General features: G+C 42.9%; 1 protein-coding gene across 3 annotated transcripts in view; it reads right to left on the bottom strand.

Annotated features, from left to right (window-relative positions):
• Positions 1-22,197, bottom strand: part of shank2b (SH3 and multiple ankyrin repeat domains 2b) — a 299,877-nt gene extending 277,680 nt beyond the window's left edge. For 2 of the 3 annotated variants that reach the window (XM_084920699.1, XM_084920777.1), the window contains exon 1: positions 21,792-22,196. The gene's annotated coding sequence lies outside the window, so the exon portion shown is untranslated. Of the gene's footprint in view, positions 1-21,791 lie in introns of all 3 variants that reach the window. The other variant, XM_084920616.1, reaches the window with a different exon arrangement.
• Positions 22,198-24,790: the final 2,593 nt, after the last annotated feature.

Here is a 24,790-nt window from a genome sequence, read left to right as displayed (position 1 = left end):
TTTACAATGTCATAAAATATTACTAATTCTGCCTCTACCACTTCATTCTTGAGGATGTCATTCAAATGACAAATGCAAGATTTGATTGGTTGAATAATGCAGAGTCTGTTTTAAAGTTGCAGAAAAGGCCCATGTATAAACAAAATTATACGACACAATAACCTGAAACACAGTTCCTTCCAATATCTCCTGCAAGGTTTGGACCTAGAATTAGAGGTTGTAAATAATATATTGTATTCTTGTACAGTAAATGCATTTAACAGTTATTGTATGTTTCAGTAGAATACAATTACACAGTAAAGTTGCTGTTGATGCAACTGCCTTTGCACACAGTCAAATCTCTGGGGAAGGGTGGGGAGGAGAAACGGGGCAAAACAAACAAGTAAGCAGCTGAGGATCAAAGATGATGTGATGTGATGAGTCACTACAACAGTTAAACATGATCCCGGTTTGTACTTGTTATTGGTTGATCAGCTGGTTCTGCTATATAATCAAACTTCCTATCAAGGTTTAGTTTTTGCACAACACATGCTCTGTATTTATTACCAAATGGATTTAAAAAAAAAAAAAAGACATTCAAGCTCTGTCGTGTAGCACGGGGAGCATCTGCACATCCATCACACAGATGTTCTATGAAAGTACAGGAAGAGTCTTTAAGCCACTCCAGGATTGTCTTGGTGAAGAGCGAGGAAGCACTGTTTCAATGCTGTACTCTGTAAAAAAGTGTTTTCAAGAACTCTTTCATTCCTTTTTTCTAACTAGTCTGTGTGTCCGTGCTCCAACACAGCATGATGCTAGCACCAACATGCTTTCTTTTAGAGGTTGTCTGCCATAAAGTCCTAATGTGATTGTCCTTTCCCCATGTTCACCTAGCTCTACAGCCAGTGTTGGGAAGGTTACTTTTAAAATGTATTCCACTACAGATTACAGATTACATGCCCCAAAATGTATTTTGTAACGTATTCCGTTACGTTACTCAATGAGAGTAACGTATTCTGAGTACTTTGAATTACTTAATATATTGCCATGCTTTTTACAACTACATGAATGTACTATTGCTGTGTGATTTATTACTATTAATGAAGGTAATAATCATGTGCAGTTCTGAAAGCAACACCAACTAGATGTTTAAATCTTAATATAAATGAGTAACAGTAGGTGGACATTAGGTAAGGCTGCACTTTTTGCAGTGATCTCGTCTAGAAAACTATTCCGTTCGTATATAAAACAGGTCCGCGGCTCCGAACCGTAGTAAAGGGACCTCTGGCTAATACGTCGGGTTCGTGTCGGGCTCGTAGATGAAAAATAGCTTTACTTTGTTGTCTGGGTCAACTTTGCTAGTGAGAGACAGAGAGAGGCGTTGAAAGGCTGCTGCAACGGAGCTTATTGTTTCAGAGGAAAACACGAACACAGTGTACAGTCGAGTCTTAATAGCTTACTTACAACTGGGCTTATCAGGCTGCAGTGGTTACTATTATATTTACATGCTTCCAGCTCCCGTTTCTGGTAGGTCATTTGTTGAATAATAATGGATTGCATGTATATAGCGCTTTCCAAGGCACGTTACAATTCCACTATTCATTCACTCTCACATTCACACACTGGTGGAGGCAGCTACAGTTGTAGCCACAGCTGCCCTGGGGCAGACTGACAGAAGCGAGGCTGCCATATCGCGCCATCGGCTCCTCTGGCCAACACCAGTAGGGTAAAGTGTCTTGCCCAAGGACACAACGACCAGGACAGAGAGCCCAGGGAACGAACCGGCGACCTTCCGGTTACAGATGCGCTTCCCAACCCCCTGAGCCACGGTCACCCAATTTTACAAATATTTCTTCACGTCATTATGCGGCCGGAAGTAGAGGTGACATGGGCCGTGAGATCGAGACACAGGAATTAGATCCTCTTAATGTGTGTTTGTTTGGGTTTCCACCAGTGTGGAATTATCAAAAATAGAGAGAGCATAGCCTAACATATGAAACAGGAAAACACAGTGTAATCCATTTATTTCAACAAAGTAACTGTATTCTGAATATCACCTTTTTAAAAGGTAACTGTAACGGAATACAGTTACTCATGTTTTGTATTTTAAATACGTAACGCCGGTACGTGTATTCCATTACTCCCCAACACTGTGTACAGAAGGCTTACAAAGCTCTATTAAAGTAACTTTTGGGTACTTGTTGCCTTCTTTGCTAAGTGCAGACTTGTTAGTCAGTTTAGCCAGATGACCGTCTCCACGAAGAGTCCTGATAGTTCCAAACATTTCACTACACTTGCATACACTTTCATATGTTCAAAAGTTTTAAATCTTTGCTACAATCTATGTCTTACTAGAACTTGACCAACTGCCAGTTACAACTAAAGGGTGGGAACTTTGAAACCATGTGCAATTCATTCAGCTCAAATCTCAAGAATAACTACAACAAACATGACTACAGTGATCTTAGATCTTTCCTAAATGTACTTGGATGGAAAGAAGATGGGAAGAGCTCGCAAGCCATATTAAGCAAAATGTAACATTGTGGGTTTACTATCTAACTGTAGCCGAGTCTGTTTTTAATTAATTGGTTAAATTAAAAAAATCACATTTACCACAGAATCTGTACTGTTATATATTTACCATTATATTATATTATATTATATTATATTATATTATATTATATTATATTATATTATATTATATTTACGTTATGGAAAGCAGTCCAGAGACTTTGGAAAGTCTCGCAAAACAGTTCAAACAGGTTTAGATGTTAACTGTGTTTCAAAATATGTTAATTTGTTCAAATTCCAAGTAAACAGACCTTTTCTAGGAGGGTTCTGACCAATAAAGCAGTGCATCAACAAACAAAATTTGCATGCGTTTTTTATTTCCCTCTGAATGCAAATGTGAGTAGAATCATAGTTAAACACTTCTTGAATTAATTTGCTCTAAATTAAGAACAAGCACTGCTGTGAGGAATGTGCAGCAACTTTGTGAACTTAAAAAAGTAAATGAATCTCAAGTGGCCATGACAAGCTGTTTTTTTATTTGGCGTAAACTTACAGTAGGTGGGATATCTTTCTCTTCTCATTGGAAAATTGACCTGTTTGTCTGTTTGTCAGTTTCTTTACACTGGATTCAGGACATAGCTTTACACAGCAAGGAGAGAAAGAAAATAATGGTATATGGCAGCAATATCTTCATTTCGATCAGTTAATTTCACAAACTAGCCAGTGTTAGCTTATGACTCCGCCCTCTCACTCAAAAATGGTGAACACCAAAATGCAGAGTCCAAAACCAAGAAGTGATGATGGCTTTCCGGTAAAAGATCATGATGTAGTCTGCATCCATGGTCACCTCACACACATCTCACTGTGTCTGAGCTTCTTTGTGGGGACTTACAGCGAAACTAGGACATCAGTGATGGTTATATTTGCAGCAGAAAGAAAAGGTTAGCAAATGACGACTGGTAAAAATACAAACATCACAGTGTGTTTACATCTCTACTGGTCCTACTTGCAACGTGTATGCTGCAAACCCGTTTTCATTTTGGTGGCACATCGTTTTTAAGCTTTTTAAAGAAGATGGAAGAGTATTAAAGTAATCAAAGTAAAATGGTAAATGGCCTGTATTTATATAGCGCTTTACTAGTCCCTAAGGACCCCAAAGCGCTTTACACAACCAGTCATCCGCCCATTCACACACACATTCACACACTGGTGATGGCTAAAGTAATCCATTCCTTCTGCATACTGACATGCCTGTTTCTCCATGTAGGTCATGTGTTTATGCTGAGGTGGATCACTGAGAAACCTTTCCAAACAAAAAGAAAGTGGTGTATCCCCTTAAACATAAACTGTGGTTCACCTTAAAAGAAAGAAAAAGGCTGACATCGGAGTTAATACCAAAGAGGAAGAAAGCAGATGGAGGACAAAGGAGCACCTGATCACTAAGTCCATGATGAGAAACACACAGCAGTTACTCAGGAAAGTAAAAAAACATCCTTAAGTGGGATATTGCCAAGTAATGTGAGTAAGAATAGGATAGGTTATTTTTAATCAATGGGGTGGGGGGTAACAGCAGGCTCAGGGTGTGGTGTCAGGGGAGGCTGGACCACACAGCTGCCCTCCATCACCTGGCCATGCCTTCCTACTTCAGCAGGATGCCAGGACCTGACAGAGGGTCCAGAGGAACAAGGCAGCTGGAAAGCCGCACAAGCAAATATCATACTGTAAATAAAATATCCATCAACACTATGTGCTTCGGGTCCTTCATACCACATAGAGCATGAACTAAAACATTTTTTTTTTAACATTTAACTGGATTTATTTCTTATATTTATTATTTCTATTTAATTCTGAAATTGCAATGAAACTGGAGGTTTCAATCTCAGTAACCACTCAACAACATCACCGAGCACTCGGGGAATGATCAATTTTCCCTTATTAGCAACTGACTTCACAACGACTGCCTGCACCCACAACTGGTCAGGGAATACACATTTTATCCTAGTGACTGGTGGTTACCAGGAGGTCACTAACTGGTCACCTGTGTGACTGGGGCCTCAAGCCCAAACATTCCCACATTACCAAAATAACTATAAGTGTTTGTACAACAGGAAATTATGAAATGGTCTAAAAGTGGGCGCTGTAGTCAATGTTTTTTGGGATAATGTATGCAGGTAAGAAGCATGAAATATAGACCCAATATCAATCCTCCAGTGCAATCCGCTGCGTCACAAGTACCAGTCTGAAGCGGCAGTGGGCATGCTGGTGATTCCCTGCCAAGACTAAAGATCAGCCTTTTCCCCAACAGATGCGAGTCACAGCAGGAGAGGGCAACAAGCACGCTGGGTGGGCGAAGAGATAGAGAGAGAGAGAAGTAAAATAAAAACTGGGGGGAGTGAGGGGACAGGAAGGGAATGAGAAAGTTTTGAAGCACGACAGATTGTCAACCACCTCCTCCCTCCTATCTTCTCCATATCTATACAATCTCTCACTTTCATAGTTATCCTCATTTGCTGTATGTCTCTCTTAAACTGCTTTTACACATGGACATCAGTTCAGTTCAATGCATTTACTTATTCATTGTTACGACCCGGCTCAAGAGTTGCAACACAAATATGGAGACTAATACCAGAATTTCACAGAGATGAGGTTTTATTTTAAATTATTTAGGGGGTTAGCTAAAATAGCTGGTGTGCCTCCCCGAAAGCCTGCCTCAGGTACGCCTTTATCCACACCTCACCAGCTGAATACTCTTGCACTGCCGCTGCAAAGAGATTAGGGGCTGCAGAGGGGCGTAACATTGCTACCGAATCACAAGAACAATCAACTCAAGGCACTTTATATCACAAGCTAAAAACTCTGCAACAGCACACGTCGCACAGCGTCAGGAGAATCCCATCCTGTCTCTTTCCAGAGTTGCCCTTTCACACATGTAGCCATGCAATAGGAGATGGTTTGTGTCAGACACGTTCTCACTACCTCAGATTGGTTTGGGGCAAGGATGCTGCCTAGACAGAGCGTGCATGAAGAAGGACAGAGAGTAGCCTGCTCTATTCACTCAAGCAGTCAATCAGACATTACAAAGACTTTTGGCTAGCGACCTTACGGCGTACATTTCTAATAGGAGTGATGAGCGACTCCTTCAGGGCTGATAGAGGGTTTGGACCCTGACATCAAAGTTTAACTTTGATCACGTCTGAAGACAAGCTCAAAGTTTGCTCTCTCTCTTTCTCTCTCACACACAAACATTTCCTGTTGTCCCCTCCCCTCCCTCGGCTCTGTGTCAGAGAAGAGCTAAATGAGGAGCAGGAAAGGGCAGCACTCTCCAGAGACATGAGGGTGACTTCTTACTGGCAGCTCAGGTTTTCCATTTAGTTTCTGTCTAACACTCTTATATTTATCTTTATTATGGTAAGGCAGATGTGGATTTCTCTTCTGGCTTCACATTTCCCAGAATGACTCAAGAACCCTTAAACTGAGGAAGAAAAAAAATCTCTTATTTCAGTCAAGCTACAGAGCTCATAAATCTGGCTTGTAAACTCCTTCAGGATGGCAGCATCTCCTGTGGCTGCATTAAACCTTGGTTTACTGAGGCAATTGTAAGTGCAGATAATAGTGTCTGTTTTTCTACAGCAGATCTGTCCATTCAAAAGATGCATCATACAAAACACATCTAATACTAGTGTGCTTTTCTAAATGCTGCAGGTTTCACACTTTAGATGCACAGGCTTAAAGCACATATGCACTTCTCTGCTTTAATTATTAAGTATTACTCACCTCTGGCTCTCTTCCACAGCATGTCTTTGTCCTGTCTTCTATCTAAAAGGGAGTTTTTCCTTCCCACTGTTGCCAAAGTACTTACTCACAGGGTGTCATATGAGGGTTGGTGTTTTTCTTTGTTGTCTTTGTATTGGTGTGTGTTCTTTACGTTACAATATGAAGCACCTTGAGGCAACTAAATTTAATTGAAGGTTCCTCAGTCTTTTGTCTTAGGAAAAGACTTTAGGGTTTCTTAAATTTTGAATTAGTCAGCTGATTATTAACACTATCTTAAAAAACACACACACACACAAAAACCCCAATATTCAAATTCCCAGTGTCTCCAAAACATGGCTCAATGTGCCTAGAAAGAATCCAAGAAACATAACAGCTAATGGGAGGAGGAGGAGTACACCAGGAACTTGTTGAGCAGCCATTTCCAAAGTCAAGAGTCTTAAAACCCAATCTCAGATCTTTATTTTAATTGAAATACAAGAGACAGTGATGTATTTCTTTTAAATATTTAAACAAAACATAAACAACACAGGATGTTGACTATAAATGTTAACTCAGGCATAAACAATGTGTTAAGGCCAGTGTTTGACCCACCTGCCACTGGAACACTCGGTTAGTGTCACCTGTTACCTTAGCACTCAATGCTCTCGTCTAGATATTGAACATATTTGGTCAATATTTGATCATCTTTAACCTGTATATTTTAGTTTATTAATTTTTTTTATCAAAATAAAGCTGGTTACAGTAATAAAAAAATAACATTCACATTTTTAAAATGTTAGAGGGTCTAGTTTCTTATTTTTTCACCTGCAGTAGATGTATAACTCTGCAGTAAAGTCACAGTTAACCACCCAGCCCCAGTATTTCCCAGCCAGGTGTCTGTTTGTGGTCCTTGAGATCTGGACTTCAACTGGCAATGTCTGTACTTGTTTAGTTCAGGAGATACAAGGTGAACCTTCATGATCATGAGCTTACCAAGGCTGCAGGGACAACCAGCACAGTTAGAGTTCATCCACAGCAGAGCACAGAGCTGATTATGAAGTTACTGGCATACCTGGCAATTTAAATATTTGCTTAGGAACAAACCATACGAAAAATTGGTTAGCTTGCCTCCTCCATTCAAGTGCACATGTACACAAATGCACATAATATTACCTATGCTAGAGGTTAAGCTTAATGCTAAAATAAGGTTTCACCAATGTTTAAAACCAAAGCTATTAAAGTTGTGTGTAATTTCATAGATGAATCCCAAGCTTGTTATTCTATTTATCATCCCTCTTTATTTTGTGTTTTTTCCTCTCTGTGCTCTCTCTCCGTGTATCCCTGGCTCTGCACCTAAATGCTTCTGATCTGCAGCTTCTAGACTCACCAACCCGAGTGTTTACACTTCTCTGTTCCGGATAAGCCAGATGGCTACCTTCCCTGACTCTAGTTAAAATGTAGTTTTCTTCCCCACTGTCTCAAAGTACTGCTTGAAATAAATTATAATCTTTCTCTTTGTGCTATAGTAATACAATTTGACTTTTGCAATACAGTTCAAACTATCGGATGCTGTCAGTGGTGAGTTTTCTTTTAATTTCTGATTAAATCTGATGCTCTCCTGAGCATTTATTACCTGACATTATTGCAAATTTAATACCATATTTTATATATATATATATATATATATATATATATATATATATATATATATATATATATATATATATATATGAACTATAAACTATAAAAGAAATTTGTTGTAACAATGCTTCTTGCCAATAAAGCTTTCCATTGGAAAATGTCTTTATTGCTCCTTAAATGGTGCCACATTTGTAAAGAAAATATTTTTTGGGGAGTTCAGTATGTTGGTTGCACCCATGAAAAAACTACTGCCAAACAGCTTATTCTTCTATCGACTCTTGTTTTGAGCTTCCGGTACTGCGGTGCTGATAACAAGGCACCTGGTTTTCACCACCTGTGAGCATAGACCTTGCTAAAGTGGTCAATTGGTGTGTTTGACCAAGCATACCACGACTGACTGGTCTGTATTGCCATAGAGCAACTTCAGGCTGGTGTTCTGCAACTCCGGGCTGCAGCATTATTTGGAGTGAGCCATGGTACTACCTGCAAACTGAAGGCCAAGTTACATTTAAGAGGAAATGTCAGAAACAGGCCACGTCCCAGTGTACAGTACAGTACTACTGTAGGCAGTCTTCTACAGATTTGAAATCAAGGTTTGCAGGACAATATGGCCGACGGCTCTCTAACCCAGACAATCAGGAAGAGACTGCACACGGCCAATCTCCGGTATCATAGGGCTGCCAGGAGGCCTGTCATGATTACGTTTCAGTATCAGGCTGTTTGTGCTGGTGTTCACAGCATGTACATGGAACCTGAACATGTGATGGATTGATTTGTTCAGCGATGAGTCCAGCTGCATACGGCAGTTGGATTCCCACAAAGACTTGGAGAACACTATGATGACAGCTGCAATGATAGGGTAACAGCTTTCAGTGGAGGCATTGTGATGGTGTGGGGCAGCATCTCTCTCACTGGAGACACAAGGCTTGTAATCATTGGACACAATCTCTGTGGAGCGAGATATCAAGACGGAATTTTGCAACCAATGGCAATTCTAAATCTCCACCTGTCGGTAATACCGATTAATGGTATACTGAGGTCCTCAGATCTCCTCTGCTAGCATTAGCCATGGCCCAGGTAGAGTGGTGGAGTGCAAAATAAAGAAGGGGTAGCCATCCCACAGCAGTATGTAACCAGCGTGAGGATGGGGTGCATGGTTCTTTCACATGTTACTGAGGAGCCTGGTGTCGTGATTTGATTTGTTATATGAATAAAACTGAACTATATGTGCACATCATAATACAATATCTGTACGACCGCTGTGAATGCATATGCAATGCACCAAAAAATTCAAGACATTTTTCATCTTTGTTGCATTGACTTCAGAGTTGGAAAATTGAATGTAGTTAGTGTGAGTTGTATGCACTTACATCAAAAGACTGATACCGGATGCTGAAAGGAAGGAAATAATTACACTGTAAGCAGTACTTCCTGAAAACCATAGCAAAGAAGTAGAGTTTTACAGCATATAAAGAGGCAGTAATTAGGTTTAACATTTACCATATCTTACAGTAACAGTGCCTTTTGAAGCCATTGAGATACTCTGGGACACAGAACACTCATAGACTAATAATTTGTAAGTCAGACAATAAACCAGTGTTATTATAGATTTAACTTATTTAGGGCAAAGTTTGAAAAACCACAAAACAAATAAGACCTGAAAAAAGTGTTTCTGATATTAAACTCATCAGAAATGTGTTTATTAAGGGTTACAAATCAAAGAAGCCAAAAACTGTTTTCTGATAGAATTAATTCTGTTCAGCCAGAAAGTATTTACCCTGCGTTCGCCATAAGAAAAAAGTGTAAGCTTTCCATATTTTTCAGACCATAAGGCACATTAAGCGAAACAAAACAGTCAGATAAGTCAAACTTTACTCAACTCATTCTTCTTGCTTCCTCCACTTCTGTACCATTGATTCATTAATGTTGAATTCTCTGCAGCTGCTCTATTCCCATGTTGTTGCAGTATATTAATGACTAACCTCCTATTGTGGATGGATTATCTCAGTTGTTCTCCTGACTGAAGTTTGGTCCGTTTACAGCATCCTGCCATGCGATTGCATTTGTCCCTAACCACCAGAAACCCTCACGTTAACTTTTATCGAGTGGAAAAAAGTGTTAGCGTTCATCCTCCAGCTTCACTGTGTTTATGCTATGCTAACATAGCTGTGTCGCTAGCGATCACGTAGCACATCATTATATACCAGCTAGCCCAACTTCAGTAACCTTACAAACGTCACTGCTGTTTAGTTTTCTGTCTTCATTTAGAATAGAATTAGAATAGAATAGAATTCAACTTTGTTGTCATTGGACATGTCACAGGTACAGGGCAACGAAATGCAGTTTGCATCCATCCAGAAGTGCTTTAGCCATGATATAGATATATTACAATATATATTAGCAATAATATAGATATGTAAGTATATTACAGAAATGGTTCTATTATGGTATGTTATAATGTACACGGTATGAAGTATGTTATTAATATGCTATAACTATAAGTATGTACAGGCTGTAGTGAGTACAAGCTATGTAAAGGCTATGAACAGCATATAAATATGAAAAACTATACAGAATATGAGATATACAGCTATACAGAAATGTGAACTATGCAGGTTATAAACAGTTGTAGAATTAAAAATTATCGTATTGTACAGAATGATTATTTACACAGAACTATACAGTAGTGCAGTTAAGATAAGTGAGATATGTGGATAATTTCTACAGAGGCTATATAAAGTGCTGGTGGTTGTGAGTGGTGGTTCAGTCCATGTTATTATTGTGTGTATGAGGGTACAGTTGTCCATTGTGTGTGTGTGTAGGTGGTTGTGGGTGTGTGTATGTCCAGTCCATGTGTTAACGTGGGTCAGATGTCAGGAGGCAGAGTTCAGGAGTCTGACAGCTGTGGGGAAGAAGCTGTTCTGGTACCTGGTTGTCATGAACTGGCTGTGTGGAGGCAGATGAGGACCCAAACGCAAAACTCACGGAGACAGGAACTGAACTCAAAATCACTGCTTTATTGCAGGCCTTAAAACGAAACAGAACTAAACTGGGAATACTAACAGAAGACCGAGGGAACACAGAAAGACACACAGGTTCGGGGAGGAGACATTGACGACGCGACACTGAACTGAGGGAGACGCAGACATAAATACACAGAGGGTTAACGAGGGAAGTGGGAACACACGGGGAACACAGCTGACACAGATAATCGCAACGAGACAGGGCAGGAGTGAACACAACATGACGCATACTGACGAGAGACTGTCAAAGTAAAACAGGAAGTACACAGAGGTTCAGACAGGAGGAGAGAGAGCACAGACATAACGGGCTGGGGAAAACATTGAATGAAACACAAGGAGGGGAAACGAGGACTCACAGATACACAGAGGGGCACACAGGGGGTAATCAAATAAGGAACACCTTAACTAAACAACCTAGGAACCAAGGCATAAATAGAGAACAAAATACAAAACACACGAAAACTAAGAATACTGGGCCAACATGGCCCAGGACCATGACATCACCCCCCCTCAAGGGCTGGCTCCCGACAGCCCAAACCCGAGACCCAAAAGACAAGAAAACAAAACAACCCACCCAGGGCGGGAGGTGGGGGACCAGGACGGAGGGAACGAAACCAAACAAAAGACAAGGAGCATGAGACCAAAACTGAGTCCACAAATACAGATCAAAACACGGAAGCACTGCCCAAAGAGGTCAGAAGGTTAACCCGGGGAACGATAGCACAAAAGTTCACAGTTCAGCTGTTCCGTGGGCCGGCCACGTGAGAAGTGGCAGCAGAACAGGTCTGGAGGCCGGCCGCGTGGAAGACGGCGGCTGCGGCTACAGAGCGGGTCCGGAGGCCGGCCGCGTGGAAGACGGCGGCTGCGGCTACAGAGTGGGTCCGGAGGCCGGCCGCGTGGAAGACGGCGGCTGCGGCTACAGAGCGGGTCCGGAGGCCGGCTGCGTGGAAGACAGCGGCGGCCCTCAAGCGTCGGGCGTACTGGTCGAGACTTGGTGGGCATAGGATCAAACGAGGCAGGACCAGACGGTGGCGTGGCGGGCACAGGACCAGACGAGGCAGGACCAGACGGTGGCGTGGCGGCCACAGGCGACGGCGGAGCTGGAACAGATGCGGAGGCCGGGCCAGGCGAAGGCTGAACGGGCCCCTCGGACCCTCCAGCGGAGACGAGGAGGTGCTGGCCGGGCTGACCAGAGCCGCCAGCGGAGACGAGGAGGGGCTGGAGAGGTTCCCCTGAACCCCCAGCGGAGACGAGGAGCGGCTGGAGAGGTTCCCCTGAACCCCCAGCGGAGACGAGGAGCGGCTGGAGAGGTTCCCCTGAACCCCCAGCCGGAACAGACGCAGAGCCAGCTGGTGCGGAGACCTCTGGCTCAGCGGACGCTAACTGTAGCTGCACAGGGCACGCAGCCGGCTTGGGATGCAACGGTTGGGGCTGTGCAGTGCAAACAGTCTGTCCAAGCTTTGTCAGTACCACGCAGTCCCCAGCTGGCGGAGAAAACTCACAAAGGCTTCCAGCTGAGGTTGGCAGTAACTGAACAGGTTGCTGAGCTACTAACTGAGCTGGTGACAGAGTTAATGACTGAGCTGATAACCGAACAGGCAATGGAGCAAGAAACCGAGGTGGTAACAGAGCGGATGACTGAGCAGGTAATGGAGCTGATAATTGTGCTAGAGACTGAGCTGGTGACAAAACAGGAAACTGTGCTAATAACTGAGCTAATGACTGCGCTATGGACAGAAGTGCAAGTTGTAGTGGTGGTTGCAGTGATGGTGGCTGAGCAGGTGACTGACTCTTGGCTGCTCTCCTCCGAGGAACAGGAACGGGTGCTGGGCCTGGCCGAACACCAGCCATCCCCACCCGAGGAACAGATACGGGTGCAGGGACGAGCTGGGCTCTGGCTGCCTTTACCCTGGGGGCCGGTGTAGGTGCAGGAGCTAGCTGGACCTCTGCCGCTCCCACCCGAGGAACTGGGACGGGTGCAGGAGCCAGCAGGGTCACAGTTGACCTCACCCGGGGAGCCGGAACAGGCGCAGGCGACGGCTGGGTGTCCATCAACCCCACCCGAGGAGCAGGTACGGGTGCCGGGATGAACGGAGCCTCTGCCAGGCTGGGGACAGAAGCAGGGACCAGCTGGACCTCAGCCACCCTCTCCCGAGGAACTGATACGGGAGCAGGGGAAAGCTGGGCCCGCGCTGCCCTGGTTACAGGAACTGGAGTTGGAGAGCTGAGCTCAGGAGCAGTGACAGACACTGGGAAAACCAAGTTAGTGGAGCCAAACACAGTTTCAGCAAACAGAGACTTATGGCAGGCCAATCTTAGCAACTCTGCTGTTCTTAAGCTGTCCATGTTAGAGGTAGCAGTCTTTAAAACAGTCATTGTACAGAAGGATCCAGGCTTAGCAAAGTTAGAGTCTGTAAATCTTGGCTCAGAAGGAGCGGTTATAGAAATAGAAGCATTCTTATAGACTGTTTCTAAATACGCTGGTTGGAGAGCAGCATAGTCCAGGTGTGAAGAAACACCGTCCACAGTCTTATACTCAGCAGGTACAGGAGTAGGGGAGTTAACACAGGTGGTGTCTGAAGCAACTGGGTGCGAAACTAACTCCGAAATATTCAATCTGAGCTCCCCCAGCAGTTTACTCATAACGGACGGTAACTTGTTTCCCTTAACCTTAACAATCGTGATTGAATGCACAGTCTTAGTGTTGTCAACACCTGAGTTACCAGACTTCACATCTGCCATTGTTAACTCGAGGGGAGCAACATTCTTTAACCCTGGAGAAACAGCTTCAGAGCTAAAAGACAAGGCAGGAAAATCTAAATGTGGCAGAGGGTCACAAGCAACCTGAAGAACAGAAAGCGCAGCCTTTGAAGGTTGGAAGACACACGGTTCATTTTCCAGGGGGTCCCCTCTGGTTTCAGCAGGAAGAGGAACCTCAGGACTGTTTGTTTTAATATGTAGTTCACAGGTATGCAACCCAAAAATAGTCTTTTGCTTTTCTAAAGTGAGAGTATCAGTCTGTGTGTTAATTACTGCTGACCTGGGAGGAGCAAAGAAAAAACAGTCATTCTCAAACATGGGCGTGAGGGTAGGTAATGCAGACTATGGATTAACTGACCCAGAATTACCAGACACAGAGTTAACGGTCTCTGGGATGACGCACACAGAGTTTAGAGCGTCAGAATTATTTAGTTCAGCCTGAACAGCGGTCTCTTGGGGGACAATGAAATCAGTCTCAGGTTTAGTGGGTGCACAGGTGAACTTAGAAACGTTATGAGGCCTGGAAACACAGTCATTTTCAAACTTGGTATTCATCTCTGATGAGTTACAGACGTGAAAAACTGCGGACTCAGGAACAGAATATTGTCCGAGTCGGTCCGACTTGGAAGTGGCATGGAAGAAACAGTCAGATTCCTGGGAACTGTGCCGTGAGTTCCTGAGGCCGTAGACGCAGGCACCTCAGAGACGTCGGCTGACTGAGCCGATGACGGGCTGGGCTGCGTCGAAGAGACAGGGAGCTTGTGCAGCTCCGAGCGTGGAAGTCCCAGAAAGAGCGCAAAGGACTGCAGCGGAGATAGGCTGCTTGTCGGAGGCACGAAATCTCTCCTCGGCCGCCGAGTAACCCTCTTCTTAGCGCGGGACGTGGGCGGCGATTGGGGAGGTGAACCGGAAGTTGAGAAGGCCGGAGGAGTTGTGGCAGGCGATAAGCTGAATCCTCCAACTCTTATCACCATGGGACGATGTGGGGAAAAGGCAGCAGCGTTTGCAGTTTGGAGGCTGCGCGGCCCACCTAGAGCCAATCGAGTCCCATAAAAGGCAGACTCGCGCTCCCGGGCATGCCGAGCCTCCTGCCTTCTCCTCTCATTAGGGAAGGCGGAGTCTGCACGCTGCCGGTTCCGTAGGGAGTTTGCTGGGTCCATTACCGGTCGCGTCGTACTGTCATGAACTGGCTGTGTGGAGGCAGATGAGGACCCAAACGCAAAACTCACGGAGACAGGAACTGAACTCAAAATCACTGCTTTATTGCAGGCTTCACAAAGAAACAGAACTAAACTGGGAATGCTAACAGAAGACCGAGGGAACACAGAAAGACACACAGGTTCGGGGAGGAGACATTGACGACGCGACACTGAACTGAGGGAGACGCAGACATAAATACACAGAGGGTTAACGAGGGAAGTGGGAACACACGGGGAACACAGCTGACACAGATAATCATAACGAGACAGGGCAGGAGTGAACACAACATGACGCATACTGACGAGAGACTGTCAAAGTAAAACAGGAAGTACACAGAGGTTCAGACAGGAGGAGAGAGAGCACAGACATAACGGGCTGGGGAAAACATTGAATGAAACACAAGGAGGGGAAACGAGGACTCACAGATACACAGAGGGGCACACAGGGGGTAATCAAATAAGGAACACCTTAACTAAACAACCTAGGAACCAAGGCATAAATAGAGAACAAAATACAAAACACACGAAAACTAAGAATACTGGGCCAACATGGCCCAGGACCATGACACTAGTGGTCTTAGTCCGGAGGCTCCTGTAGCGCCTCCCAGAGGGCAGGAGGGTAAAGAGTCCATGTGATGGGTGACTGGGGTCTTTGATGATTTTCCCAGCCCTTTTCAGACACTGCTTCCTGTAGATGTCTTTTATGGCAGGAAGTGGTGCTCCGGCGATGCGTTGGGCAGTTTTCACAACCCTCTGCAACGCCTTCCGGTCTCAGGCAGAGCAGTTCCCGTACCAAACTGTTATACAGTTGGTCAGGATGCTCTCGATGGTGCAGCGATAGAAGTTCACCAGGATGTCTGAGGACAGGTGGTTCTTCCTCAGAGTCCTCAAGAAGAAGAGGCGCTGGTGAGCCTTCTTGACCAGCTTGGAGCAGTTGGTCGTCCAGATGAGATCCTCGGAGATGTGGACTCCCAGGAACTTGAAGCTGCTCACACGCTCCACAGCCGTCCCCTTAATGTAGATGGGTGGATGTGGGTCAGCATTCCTCCTGTAGTCCACGATGAGCTCCTTGGTCTTCTCGGTGTTGAGCAGCAGGTTGTTTGTGTCGCACCACTCAGCCAGACGATCCACCTCCTCCCTGTAGGCGGCCTCATCGTTGTCACTGATGAGGCCAATCACCGTGGTGTCATCTGCAAACTTAATGATGGTGTTAGAACCACCGGCAGGTCTGCAGTCGTGGGTGAAGAGGGAGTAGAGGAAAGGGCTCATCACACAGCCTTGTGGTACACCGGTGTTCATTGTGATTGTAGATGAGCAGCGGTTATCCAGCCGGACATTTTGGGGCTGTTGGTCAGGAAGTCCAGTAACCATTTGCACATGAGGGAACTGATGCCCAGGTCTGTCAGTTTCCTGATGAGTTGTGAGGGGTAGATTGTATTGAATGCTGAACTGAAGTCTATAAACAGCATTCTGGCATAGGTGTTGTTGTTGTCCAGGTATGAGAGGACAGAGTGCAGTGCGATGGAGACTGCATCCTCTGTGCTCCTGTTCTGGCGGTATGCGAATTGGTGGGGGTCCAGGATTTGAAGTGTGGTAGGACCAGCTGCTCTAAGCACTTTGTGATGATGGGGGTGAGTGCTACTGGGCGGTAGTCATTGAGGCTAGATGGGTTGGAGTTTTTGGGTATCGGGACGATGGAGGTGGATTTGAAGCAGGCCGGTACCACAGCGTGGGACAAGGACAGGTTGAATATGTCTGTGAGCACTCCTGCAAGCTCCCCAGAACACGCTCTGAGAACACGCCTGGGTATGCCATCAGGACCTGCAGCCTTGTGGACATTGATCCTGCTCAGCACCGCTCCTACATCGGTGGGGGAGAGAGTCAGAGGATGGTGGTCTGGCGTCATGTCTGCTTTGGTTGTGGTTGTGGGGTTCCCTCGCTCAAAATGAGCATAAAGGTTGTTGAGCTCGTTGAGGAAGGAGACATCAGAGGATGCGGGGGAGGGTTTGGTGGTCCTGTAGTCTGTAATGGTCTGGAGTCATTTATGTTGGAAGTGATAGCAGAGATGTACGTTTTATTTTTTTTTTCAGAAATCTCTCAGTCAGAACATGCTATATCATGTTTAGGTGGAAGCTAGTGAGCTAACTTTCTGCTAACTTCTAACTCTGTTAAATGTAATAAATTCTGTTTTCATGGATGCCTGGATGTTAAACTTAATAGTTACACCTGGTAAAGCAGCAACATCGATCATTTTATTAGAAATGGACCTGAAGCAGACGGAGTTTTGGACCCAGATTACTCAGCAAGGCTCCTGACTACGGTAGCCGTAATGCTCCCACAATCCATCAAGCAGTGCGGCTTCATAGCTTACCAAAGTCAGACTAAAACATTTTTGACAGATTTGTGAGCGCCGTGTACCACATAAAATCGGTTCGAGGTCAGTAACAATACCAGTGTTGCCAATTTAGCGACTTTGTTGCTATATTTAGCAAGTTTTCAGAGCCCCTTAGCAACCTTTTTTCTAAAAAGCGACTAGCGACAAATCTGGCGACTTTTTCTGGTGTTATTGGAGACTTATTTATGACGACTTTTTGACGTGAACACGCCTATCGCTCTTACTCTCAACAAGCAGCGGTGCTGCCGTGGGCACCTCGCCCGTGCCAAAGCACTCACGGGCGGAGGATAGTCCTCCCCCAGCTGCTATCAGGGCAGGAGACGTTCACCCCTATGCGTCCAAACTGCAAATGAATCGCGCATGAGCGAAGCTGCTGCTCTCGGACTGACTGTAACGCAGTCAGTTCTTCTTTTACTGTTATGCTGTTTTGTGGATCACAAGGTTGAAAACTACTAATAAACACACACACACACACACACACACACACACACAAAGTAACTCCCCCAGAGTGCCAATTTTGGGTCACTTTTGCCGGTCCAAGCCCGGATAAAGGAACTGGGTTGGAATTGTGACATTAAAAAACAATAATTGCTAAAAGAAATTTAATTTGTAGTTCTAAATAAATTCTAAATGCATTTAGGACGCTTTTTACTCACTTTATGTCTTTTCCACGATGTTATTTCTCTCTCCAACAACGTAGGTTACAATTACATTAGCATGACCAATTATGCAAATTAGGCGATTACGTCATTTAGCGACTTCTAGCGACTTTTAGGACAGCCAATAGCGATTTTCCTTACTGAGGAGTTGGCAACACTAAGCACAACCAAAAGTCATACATAAGGCGCACTGTCGATTTTTGAGAAAATTAAAGGATTTTAAGTGCGCCTTATAGTGCACAAAATACAGTGTATGTAACTTTTAATATACAGTTACTCTTGAAACAGACCCTTAAATTTGTAATTTCTAATTGTATGACATAAAATAGAAGACAAGAATAGAGCTGAAGAATGACTTTTCAGATCACTGACAACATCTAAGAGAACCAACAAGCCTTTCCAGATCAGTGAGCTAAGTAGTGGATCTGAGCGTGGATCGGTTTCTGTGGGAGGAAATTGAAAGCTACAGAAATTAATATTCCTTTTCAAAAACCTGTGGCATGATGCCTGAAATACATACTGTAGCACAGAAAGAAGGCAGCAGGTGCAAGCAGTACAACCGTCACACATTAATTAAACATCTCTAGGTAAATGAGGCTGTCCACCCACCTATATGCTTACACCTGACATTTAGGTAAATTAGCCAACAGTAAATGCCAAACCTTGGTTGCTCAGATTGGATGTCACTTATGAGAGATACAGGGGGACTTAAATGATATGGTTTCATGAAATCCTGGCACAGCTTCCTTTAACAGCACACAAGTAACGTGAATCCTTATTTCTGAAAAAAAAAAAATGCCCATCTGGCTGAGATTTTTTAAGAATTTTAAAAGAATGAAACTTTGAAATGTTCCCCAGTCCTTAAACTGTTTCTGCAGATATTGTGTAGTTTATTTATTGTTAAAAATTGTCAAACTAAAGCTGGATTAACTTGGAGGATGAAATTCCTACTCAGTGTGCCTAACATGTAAAAAAAAAAAAAAATCCCTGGTTTAAGAACAGGAGGGTACACAAATCTCTGGGAGAGCTGTGTCAGGATGGGCATCTGGTGTAAAAAGTCTGCCAAGTCAAACGTGCCACTCTGCACTGTGGTAACTCCTCGTGAATAAAAGAGCAGCCAAAAGCTGCTTTTTTATGGAATGCCCACCCAGAGGGAAAAAGCTTTCTTCTGCTACCTCACAGTCAGTCCCATCAAGTTTTTTAGCAAAGAGGAAATAAATAATATGCAAAAAAAAAAATAATAATATGCAAAAAAATACTTGAAAATTTGACACAGCTGCTAGCAAAGTGTAGATAATCCCACCGAATATAAGTTGTATATATAAAGAGTTTTCTGGAGGAGGTTTCTAAGAACTTAAAAAAATGGATAAAAGGAATTCAAGAATTAAATAGGTGATCTCTCCGGTAACATCACTGGCCACTGTTTCTCCTAATGCATTTATGTCAGGACAGGAAGTCTACCCACATTCAAAGAATTGTGATTTGATACTTTTAACAGATTTTTTGGCTTTTTTGTTGCAAACAAAACCAATCACCAAACAAACGTAATTAAATCATGGCTAATTTAAATGCATATTTAGTGCAAATTAATGACCTTTTTCCAACATATTTTCTGTAATTTCATGAGATCTGATTAAGGAAACTTTATTTTTGCAGGTTAGTTATAATTATTAGAAAGAAAAACAATGTATTGGCAGGTCACACTTAACATGATATAAAATGGAGCAATAATTAAATCTAGTCATAATGGAGAAAAGTAAGAGTGATGCTTAAAAATCTTAAAAACTGCCCAAATATTGGACAATTTTAAACATTTTTCTAATGGATTTTTAAAAGGTTTTGTTGAAAATAAATCAGTCACACAATCAATCTAACAAAAAAGTGCAAATGGCACATCAGAAACCCCTTTCCCATTTAAAATGCCTCCTTCAAAAAGAAAATGAACCCAACAACATTTCAAGCTCAATTTGGCTCTTTGTCAGTTACAGGGAAATGAACACACTCAGCTGTGAGTCAAAAGACTATTTTCCACTGCAGGAACTAGTGGGCTGCTTAAGGGTTGCCCACAACTTTTTGGTTGGACTGTTTTTGATATAAAAAAGCATCAGCTCCGGGTACAGCAGCAATCTAAAATGAAATCTAATGTATTTACTATCCTGTCACTAAACCGTGTCCTCATGTGTACTGGTAGCCATGGTAATGACGTACGGATAGTACGGATGTCATTATGTCGTCACCTGAAGCGTCATCAACATCTCATGGTCTCCAGGTGCTACATAACTGCAAATATAGTCACTTTAAAGGTACAATGCCTATACTAATAGAAGCTGGAGCTACTGCACATGACCTACATTCCCTTTAGTGTTGCAGCTACTTTGGCGCAGAAAGAATTTACATTTCTGTTAAACTTGTGTGTTCAGGGATTCTACATGTCAGTGTAGAACAAGGCTGAAAAAACTATTAGACAGCCATTCTTATAAAAATTAGCACTATCACACACATGCTCCTGGGAACAAGGGGAAAAACTACTATTGGAGAAACGGTCTTAGCAATGGCACTACACAATAAAGACATATTCCAGGAAATATAAACTTAGTGGTTATGAAAACATTAATCAGTGCTTTACAAAACCCCTATTGCCCCACCCCTTACCCCCACCGCCCAAGTGGTAGGACATTTGCCTGCCCATCATGGTCAAAATTAAATAATGCCCAATATAGTTCTCTTGTTTAGTCTAAAATTAATTTGCCTCGTTCATCATACATGTAAGGATATTCAGTTTACTATCACAAATACCTGGGACAGGAAGAAAATATCAGAATATCTGAAACGAGTGAACCAGTCCATTTTGATCTTATTGTTTCGGATTCATTGATTTTCTAATTGATAAACTAATACACATTTGCTACCTCGTTTTTTGTAATAAGACTTGTGTTTACAAATTATAAGTTGTAGCTTCTGGCTTATGACAAAGTGAAATATCTATGACCCGTGATGCTGTAGGTTTATCACAGCCATTCCCAAAGAAATTCTCCACACCCTCGTGTGAAATATTCTGCAATCCAATCACTACATTAACTGTGCAAACAACAACAACAAACACCTGCAGCAGGTGCAACACAAGTTAAATTGCACTGTAACAGTTCTCTTATTTCTCTAGCCTGCCTCTTCATTGTGACCTGTGATAGCAGGAAAAGCAAGAGGTGGTCAGAAAGGCAATTAAGATGTTCCAGCAATTACTGCAGCCTGGTGTAGCAGTTAGTGATGCTATTTGCTATAAGTGTGTTTGACAAGTCAGAATGTCTGCTGTGAAAAACGTAGCTTCAGTTTTCATCATGTATAACATTTCATATGGGAACCACGAGTTTAATAAAGAGTAACTGTTTCAGTGTAATTTTTACATTTTAATTTGTAGTATGTATGTATATGTATGTATATGCCATTATTATTAACATTGTTATTATTGCTGTTGCTATTATTATAATAAAACAGACAATTATCAGCTGCTGTTTTTTTTTTTTATTCTAATAGCCAAGAGCTATTAGCTATATTTTATCAGTAGTTTACAATATTTCTAATATAACAAATGTGCCTGACCTGTTAGCCACTGATAAAGTTGTTGTTAAAGAAAGGTGGCGCTGAAACGTCTTTAAGTAGGTTAGATTAACCAACATCATACACAGATCTAAGTCCCGCTGACTTAACACACATAACAGTAACATTCAGCATATGAGGAGATGCTCCACAAACTCTGTTGCAAGACTTTTAAAAAAGTCCATGTGCTGTGTACAGCTCAGTCAGAAGCTACTGCAGGGTTCTGTTTACTGTAAAAAGTGATAAATAAATAAATGTTTGAAAGCCACATTTTTACCTTGGACGTCTTCGGTGGTGACTCTTCTCAATGATTTATTCCTTTCGCCTTGTTGGCCCCTTCCTCTCTTCTTTCTTGTCTTAATGAAGCTTCATTTCTCCGACTCTCCGGGCGCACCGAGGACGGTGGAGCGGCTCTGCTCTGGGGAAACTTCCAGCCCAAGTGCGGGTCTGTGGACCGGAGGAGAGAGGGGGCAAGTAGCGATGGGAAGGAGGAGAGAGCGTCGAGAGAGAGAAGAGCGAGAGGCGGCGAACGATCTTTAAACCCGATCTTCTGGAGAGAAAGCCGACTGCTGTCGCGCTGAAATTCAATATGAGGCGACAGACACTCGGCGCGGCTCCGTGCGGCACGTCTCCCTGCCTGACAGGGAAACAGGGGAGTGAGAGAGGAGGTGGTGGGAAGGGCGACGGGGGGCCGTGTATTATAGGGACACCAAGAAAGTGCCTTCCTTCAAGACAAGTGGATGTGTGTCTGTGGACGGCAGTCATTTCTGCATCCAGAGCAGGAATCATCCCCACACTGCGTGTACCGTCATTTTAAAAAGGATTCAGATATTTCATTATCAGCAGAGGAGGTTACACTGAAGCCTCGCGCCGTTTAATAAAACATCTTCATTACAGCCTGGCAAAAGCTGGAGGTTTTCTATGGAGCTCATGAAAAGAAATCAGGTATTAAAGAATCTGAATTTCTTTATAAAAGATGAAGCAACCCCCCTGACACTACATATCACCAGGGTATTATTAAAATATCATACATAGCACAATGTAAGAAGCCCATTGAGGAGTTTACACTCTTTTCTTCAAGCATGATAGTGGCCCAAAAGTAACCATAGTAATAGTTAGAATAGTTATAATAAGAACTATTTTTTAATGTTGGATTTTGTAACGTGTTGACTGGAAACAGAAGAGGTTATAACAAAAACAAGTTTCCTGATGTCAGGGTGCATTCACACAACACGAAGTTGCTGTGTGCTTCAACAGCATGGCTTATCATTAACAAATAAGGGTGTCCTTGTGGTAGAAAGAAGACGAAGAGATAATTCCATGGAAAACATTAGCAAATGAAAAGTCTGATAACACAGGTCTGTGATGTGGTTGAGTTTGACTTCATTGCTTGTTAAAAGTACAAGTTAAAAGGATGTTACCGTGTCCAGCAGCAGCCCTTATACCATTAGAATATTGTGATAAAGTGATTAAAGAAAAACAGTCAGTGTTTTGTTGGGTTGTAAATTCAGTTTCACTGTAACGTTTATCTTTAGAGACGGCAGAGAGAGCGGGGAAAGGAGAGACACAGCTAAAGGAGAAAGAGCAAAAAGAGAAACAGGTGATAAAATAGAAAATATTCACTTTGTAAAAGAACTCATTCATACCAATGCAAGAATTGAACAGAATCTATGTCACACAGCTCGAACAGGATGGCTGCTGATGGCTGAAGTGCAGTGTGATGCAGTGTTTATGTCTGTACTAAATAAAGCTACTTAAACTGCATAAAGTAAAATGGACTGACTTTATGTGGTTGTGAGACTGAAACAACGCTGAGCACGTTTCTCCACTGATCTGATTTACAACATATTTTTTATTTGACCTTCTTTGAAAACTTCTGGTCAGCTCAGCTAAACCTTTGCCTCAGGTTTAAAAAATGAAGTTAGCACAACTCTGAAGCCAGTGTATGATATTGAAAACTGGGATCTTTCAGTCGTTCTTAGACTCTACAATGTCTTAGGCTGCGTTTAAAGGTAACACCTTAATGTGTATACTGTTAAACTGAGGTTTGCAAAGATGAAAAGGATTGAATATGGTATGGCATAATACGTTAATTATTTAGGGAGCTAAGGCCCCCTAAAAGTTAACTTACCCAGTCGTGTTCATAAGACTTTTGAGCAGAGTTGCTCCAAATGACTGACATCGAGATCAGTCTTAGTCTAATATAGACGTGTGTAGCCTTACGCACAGCTGCATGTTAACAAACTTCATTTTAAATTTCGACTTATTATTATCAGAGAATCTTTGCAGTATAGGAAATAGACATAAATCTATCAAACTGAATGGCAGGGCCACTCAAACAATTGTAGGGATGTGACATTCAGTCTTTTTCCAGTTTCAGTTCCTGCATATACTGTAAACAAAAGATGGCAAATTACCTATTAGTTTGTGAGGTCCAGTTTTTAAAACCTTGATCTGAGGGTTTTCACAGTGAAACCAGGGGACGCTGTACAACTATAAAGAAGTGACTTGTCAATCATAAGGAGCTCCCACTTTAAACCATACCGTGCCTTAATTTACAACATTCATGTTAATTACAACCCCAAACTTGCAACTGAGCCCTCACCAGTAAAGTGTTTACTGAGGTCATACGTTTAGAGAGCTGAAGACAATGTTCCCTCAGACTGCCAAGAAACCAGACTTGTTTTTGCAGCCATGGTATTTAAAAAAAACAGCTAATTGTCATTAACTGTCCATCCTAACTGGACGCATGCTGATGCTTGGCCAGGACCAACAGGCTTTACATTTTAACATCAATGATGCTCTTCAGCATGTTTGTTCAATTCACACATTTATAGACGACCTCCTTCATGCGGTAAATTTGGTACTGACCCATCAAGGTTGGTTTGTCTTATTAAATATATTAAAAAAAGATTCAGTGGTACTGATGATGAGTAACATCTCTAGGCCTGTTTGTTAGTGTTGCTGTTGGCCCACAGATGAATATGAGCGATATGAGACTGATTTATCTACCTGCCCTTTGAACAGATTGTCTGTCTGGCTACTCCCATTCTCTCTTTGTCTCACCTTCACTTTCTCTGTCTTTGTGTTTCCCGGAAATATTGGAGACTAGAGTGCCCCCTGCAAATAAATGGTCATTACCATGACAACAGCGGTACAAGCTGCAGCCGATGTTGATCATGGCAACAGTGGCAGGCAGCCAGATCAACAGCCCGGCTTTACCCCAGGGGCGAGCCAATGTGTGAACTCCGGGGTGTGTGCATACGCTTACTTTAA

Source organism: Perissodus microlepis, chromosome 1 (genome assembly GCF_051167445.1).
Source record: "Perissodus microlepis isolate ML-2025 ecotype Zambia chromosome 1, ASM5116744v1, whole genome shotgun sequence".
NCBI classification, from domain to species: Eukaryota; Metazoa; Chordata; class Actinopteri; order Cichliformes; family Cichlidae; genus Perissodus; species Perissodus microlepis.
Note: the sequence above shows the minus strand (reverse complement) of the source record. Positions and strands in the feature narration are given on the sequence as shown.